The sequence below is a fragment of the Otolemur garnettii genome, unplaced genomic scaffold (genome assembly GCF_000181295.1).
Source record: "Otolemur garnettii isolate 467f Iridium unplaced genomic scaffold, OtoGar3 scaffold00001, whole genome shotgun sequence".
Classification (NCBI taxonomy): Eukaryota; Metazoa; Chordata; class Mammalia; order Primates; family Galagidae; genus Otolemur; species Otolemur garnettii.
Genome location: NW_003852396.1, coordinates 59,915,873 through 59,921,650, shown reverse-complemented (window position 1 = coordinate 59,921,650; position 5,778 = coordinate 59,915,873). Strand labels below are relative to the sequence as shown.

The window sequence follows — 5,778 nt, the reverse complement described above, 5'->3', positions numbered from 1 at the left end:
TTTTTTTTTTTTTTTTTTTTGAGACAGTCTCACTCTGTGTCCTGGACTCCAGTGCCATAGCATCTTCCTGGCTCACACAACTTCAAACTTCTGGGCTCAATCAATCCTTCTGTCTCAGCCTCTAAGTAGCTGATAGATGCCCATACCACAACCAGTTAATTTTTCTATTTTTAGTAGAGCCACGGTCTTGTTCTTGCTCAGGCTAGTCTTAAACTCCTGAGCTCAAGCAATCTTCCTGCCTCAGCCTCCCAGAGGGCTAGGATTACAGGCTGGCTTGTAATCTTATGAAGTATTTAAAAGGAAAGTGTGGAGCAAATATTTTTATTACCTTCTTGCCAGTAAGTAGGAAAAAATGGTGAATACAATAGTAAGTTAACAGATAACCATAATATATGTAGTTGGGCGGGGTTTCTTTTTTTTTTTTTTAGTCACTGATTAGAATAGGCAAACACTTGACTCTTTGGCTTGTGCCAGTTTTTTAGTTTTGTTTTTTTTTCTGACTAGGGCTGGGTTTGAACCCACCACCTCCAGTATATAGGGCCAGTGTCCTACTCCTTTGAGCCACAGGTGCTGCCCTGTTTGTGCCAGTTATTAAGGCCTCTTTTAAGATTGATGTTACTGGGATGCCAGCCCCAAATACCAAGGTGGCAGGTTCAAACCTGGCCCCAGCCAAACTGCAAAATATAGCTGGGCATTGTGGCAGGCGCCTGTAGGCGCCTCAGGAGGCTGAGGCAAGAGAATTGCCTAAGCCCAAGAGCTGGAGGTTGCTGTGAGCTGTGATGCCACAGCACTCTACCTAGGGTGATAAAATGAGACCCTGTCTCTAAAAAAAAAAAAAAAAAAATTGATGTTGTTTTTTATTTTTTTTTTTTAATACTAAAAGGTTTTCTCCCCACTAGGCGTCTGTATTAATACGGTGTTGCTAATTAAGAGAATAAAGATACAATGTATCTGCATTTACTAAAAATAATTAACATTTGTATCCTTAACACCTGAAGATCACCAAACAGTTTCAAAACACTAAGTAGACTTTATTACACATGTGGAAGGTAATCAAGGGATCAAAAGACATGTAGATTGCCTTAGGGAGGTTTCACAGACTTCCTACTTTAGAGAGAGAAGAATCAGATGACATAATTACCTGAAATTTCAGAGAGCTCCATTAAACAGAATGAACTTACTGGAACTGAAATTTTCAGACCTGTATTATTAGTAGGAAGATTGCTTCCATGTATTTCGCCTTTCAAGTGCCACTTCAGCTACCAACACCCCGTTCCATACACCCATCTCTTCTCTGTCCTAAATTCTATTAGAGTCTGGAAATGCTCTAAGATCCAAAGGATAACATTACCTGTATATTCTATGAGAAAGGACAAACAGAAACACTTCTAATTTTATCCTTTTCACATACTGAAAAGGAGCCCAGAAAAGATGAAGTAATTCATTCTGTACAGTGAGGATTTCTAAGTCTCTAATGCCCAGCTTAGTAAACCAACTCACCCTTTGAAGATTCAGTTCAAGTCCTGCCTCCTCAGTATGTTTCCCAGACCTCACCAGTGTTTGCCCCTTCCTCTGAACTCCCTTAGAGATGGTTACAGGACATCTGGCATTCATCATTGCCTTAAATTCAATTTAAAATACATAGTCTAGGGAGGAGACCAGACCTGCTTACAAGAAACCATTTGGAACTTAAGCCTTGGTGGCATTATGAAATTGCCCTGAGAATACAGCAGAGGAAGAAACTAATTCTGCCTGGGAGAAGGTTTGGAAAACCCTCCCAGAAAAGGTGATATCTGAACTGATCTTTAAAAGAAGATTTCACCTGGTTACAAAATGCCTGGAGGAGAGATGGAAAAAAAACAGGGCATTCCACTCAGAGGGCAGAAGCCAGAGCAGAAGTCAAGGCACACAAAAATGAGAGGATGAAGTGACAACAGAGGACGATGGAAAGATGCATTGGGGCCAGATGGTAAATGTGATAGTTTTCATTTTTAAAAAAACTCTTCACCTAGATTCTGAATTTAAGTGCCAGGACCAAGCCCATCCCTGACACATGCTCCATTCGTATATCCCTCAAATAGACACCGACAAAGTATTTGTTGATAGACCTGAATCCCTGTGTCATCTCTGTGATGTGTCTTTGGGAGGGCTGGGAGTTGGTCTGGGACATAACTGGGGCCCAATACTGGCTCTTCACTAACGTCAGTTTCCTCATCTGTAAAATGGAGCTGCCTACTTCCTCCTCACCCCCGCCCCGCGAAGGACTGAGTTTAACAGAGGCTGGCACACAACAGGCTTTTCCACAAATGGTAACTATAATTAAAGGGCTACAGGATGCGGCCAGAAACCACTGAAATGCTTACAGTGCGCTGGTTCATTCAACAATCACCAACCCCTACTATGCCTAAAAGAGGAACCGAGGGCTGGAGGATGCTTCACCTGCCGTGAAGACGGCCACCCGCCGGGGCCGCACGTGGGCCTGAGCTGGACACAAGGGCTCCTCAGCAGACAGGATCTTTCACCAAAAACAAAAAAAAAGGGGGAGAGGGGTCTGTCCACAGGCGCCGGAGTCACCTCCCCGGCTCTCCTTGTAAACAACTGTTTGACCCGGTGAGGGAGTGGCGGGGCCGGGAGCCAGCGATGGAAGCGGGGCGCGCCCGCCCGGCGGCCTCGAGGGGAGGTCTCCACCCGCCCGCGGTCCCTGCCGCCTCCTTGCCTCCACCAGACATCACCCGGTCGCGACGCGACCCGACTCGACCCGACGACAAAAGCCAGTCATTCCGGCCTCGCGCCTCCCGTGCGGGCCGCGCCGGCCTCTGCTCACCTGCGGCGGAGTCGGTGTCCTCCCTCCTGCCGCGCCCACCGTGAGTCAGGCGGCGGCCGGCACCGCGGCCAGGGCGGGAGCGATGCGCTGCCGGCAGGGGCGGTTCAGCCTCTGCCCCTCGGAGGCCGCATCCCTCGCCGCGCTGCGGGCGGTCCTAGCAGCCCGACTCTTAGTGGGCAGCGGCCAAAGTGGCCGCTGCTCAGCGACGCCGAGGAGGAGGTTGCTCCTAGCCGCGAGGCGTCAGCCCAACACAGGACGGCGCCATGTTTTCGTACGGAAAAGCGGGTGGCTTTCTCCTGCTTGCCAAGAAGGCTCAGAAGGGGTGGCTCGGGCAGAAGTCCGCGGTGCCGTATCTCTGTAGAAAAAGGCGGAAGGCGCGGCTGGGTGGTAGTCAAGAGGGTTCAGTGGGCAGTGGCTCGAGGCTGGGAGGCGCCCGCCCCACACAGGGAGCCGCCATGTTTCCATACGGAAGGGCGGAGGCTCGGCCACGTGCGGCTGATGGGGTGGGCGCGAGCGGAAAGGTAGGCGCGGACCGCACCGATTCAGCGCGGGAGCAGGAGCTGAAACAAGTTTCCTCTCTGGAGTAACCGCATTCGCAACCTTCTCCGGCACTGAAATGGATAGTCCCATCATCGTCGCAGCTACACAAAGTGTATTCCCCTTCTCTCATTTTGGCTATTAAAAAAAAAAAAAGCCATGCCCACCACGTAGACAGCCAGTTCTCAATGGCACAGATTTTGTTTTTGAGAGTTTTCTGTGTAAGTGGCTGCTGCAAGTTGTCTGTGAGAAAAGCCAGACTTCAGCTCTGAAAAGACCGAAGACCGGACGGTGGTTTCCTTGGGGGCTCAGCTTGGTGTAGGTCTGAGAGCATTTTATTAGTCTGTTCCAGAAAGGAAGAACATTTTCCTGGTGTTTCAAGTTAAGACAAGCCTATTTTGGAGCCTCTTCCGTTCCCAGGTAGTGATGGCCATGACTACGGCGGCACTGGACGACTACTTGATGCTCCAGGAAAACCATACTTTTCTCAGCCGGCAGCAGTAAAATAGCAAACCACACGCATAGAAAGTTTGTTTTGTGCTCGATCTTAAAAAATAGTACGTAAAAGGCGTATGACTCTTAACTGTTCATTTCATGCCTTAAAGAAAATGAATGATGTCGCGTACTTGTAGCCTATAGAACTTGTTTAATTCAAACAACTGAAACAAAGCAGATAGGGTGGAATTAGTAGCTTTCAAACATTACTTTTTTTTGAGACAGCGCCTCAAGCTGTCCCCCTGGGTAGAGTGCTGTACCATCACAGCTCACAGTAAACCTCCAAATCCTGGGCTCAAGCGAGTCTCCTGCCTCCACCTCCCAAGTAGCTGGGACCACAGGCGCCCGCCAGTCAACACCTGGCTATTTTTTGGTTGCAGCTGTCATTGTTTGGTGGCCCGGGCTGGATTCGAACCCGCCACCTTAGGTGTATGTGGCTGGCGCCTTAGCCACTTGAGAACAGGCGCCGAGCCTCAAACATTACTTTTTAATAGAGTACACGTAGGTAGTTATTCCTAAAGTATTGAAGGCAGAGTGCAGGACCCTGAAACCATTTACTAACTAGTATATCAAAGTGAGTATTCTTGTTTTAGAACAACAGAAATTCTCCATGAAGATTCACTTTGGGAGAAAAAAACGACACAACCCAAAACCCTTAAGATGCTCAACTAAGGAATTGTTAAGATTCACAAAGAAAACATTTACTTCTCAGTTGAGTCCAGGCTAATAATGTACCATAAAGTCTCCAGACAGGTGTTTCTCATTCCTCAGTATACCTTAGGAACTTGGGGTAGGGGTTCTAAAACAGACAAACTGGAGGTGATGCCAGGCAAAAAGCTTATGAGAGCTTCCCAGGTATTCTTAATGTGCAAGGGGGCCAGAACCACTTTTACTGCCTTCCTTGGCAGTGAGATGCAAGAGAATGAATATGTGGGTTATTATGGAAGTTTTGAGATACACAAAAATCAAGAAATGTCGAATCTGCACAGACGGAAATAAATGAAGCCCCATAAGCTGAGCAAGCTGACACTTGAATGGGTGACTCAGAAAGGACGCTGCCAACTATGTGTTTCTTGGAAGTGAAATAATGGACCATGACACAGTCTGTCTCAAAACTTTCATAATAGCCCGGTGCAGTGACTCACACCACTAATCATAGCACCATGAGAGGCTGAGGCAGGTGGACTTACTGAGCTCAGGAGTTCAATACCAGCCTGAGCAAAAGCTAAACTCTGTCTCTACTAAAAATAGAAAACCTAGCCAGACATTGTGGTGGGCTCCTATAGTCTTAGATATTTGGGAGGCTGAGGCAAGAGGATTGTTAGAACCTAGGAGTTTGAGGTTGCTGTGAGCTATGATGGCAGGGTACTCTACCCAGGGCGATGGAATGAGACTGTCTCAACAAAACAAAAACAAAAAAATTTCATAGTGGCCCACATAAAACCAAGTTTCACTTGGAGAAAGCACTCAGATTTAATTTGGGATGGTTTACCTATAATCTCTTTATGTACTGTTCACACATGAACTTTCTGGCCACCCACCCCTGTATTTTATACTGTTTCCTTAAAAAAATTTTTTTTTCAGACAGAGTCTTACTTTTGTTGCCCTCCATAGAGTGCTATGGCATCACAATTTACAGCAACCTCAAACTCTTGGGCTCAAGTGATTTTCTTGCCTCAGCCTCCTCAATAGCTGGGACTACAAGCACCCACCACAATGCCTGGCTATTTTAGGAGATGGGGTCTTGCGCTGGCTCAGGCAATCGTTTCCACTTTGGCCTCCCAAGTGCTGAGATTACAGGCTTGAGCCACTGTGCCCAACCATCCCCCCCACCCCCATTTTCTTTCTTTCTTTCTTTCTTTTTTTTTTTTTTTTTTTTTGCAGTTTTTGTTTGGGGCTGGGTTTGAACCCACCACCTCCAG

General features: G+C 47.3%; 1 protein-coding gene across 1 annotated transcript in view; it reads right to left on the bottom strand.

Annotated features, from left to right (window-relative positions):
- Window positions 1–2,979, bottom strand: part of TCP11L1 (t-complex 11 like 1) — a 49,651-nt gene extending 46,672 nt beyond the window's left edge. Inside the window, exon 1 of the mRNA XM_023508656.1 lies at window positions 2,825–2,979. The gene's annotated coding sequence lies outside the window, so the exon portion shown is untranslated. The remainder of the gene's footprint in view (window positions 1–2,824) is intronic.
- Between the last annotated feature and the right edge of the window lie 2,799 nt (window positions 2,980–5,778).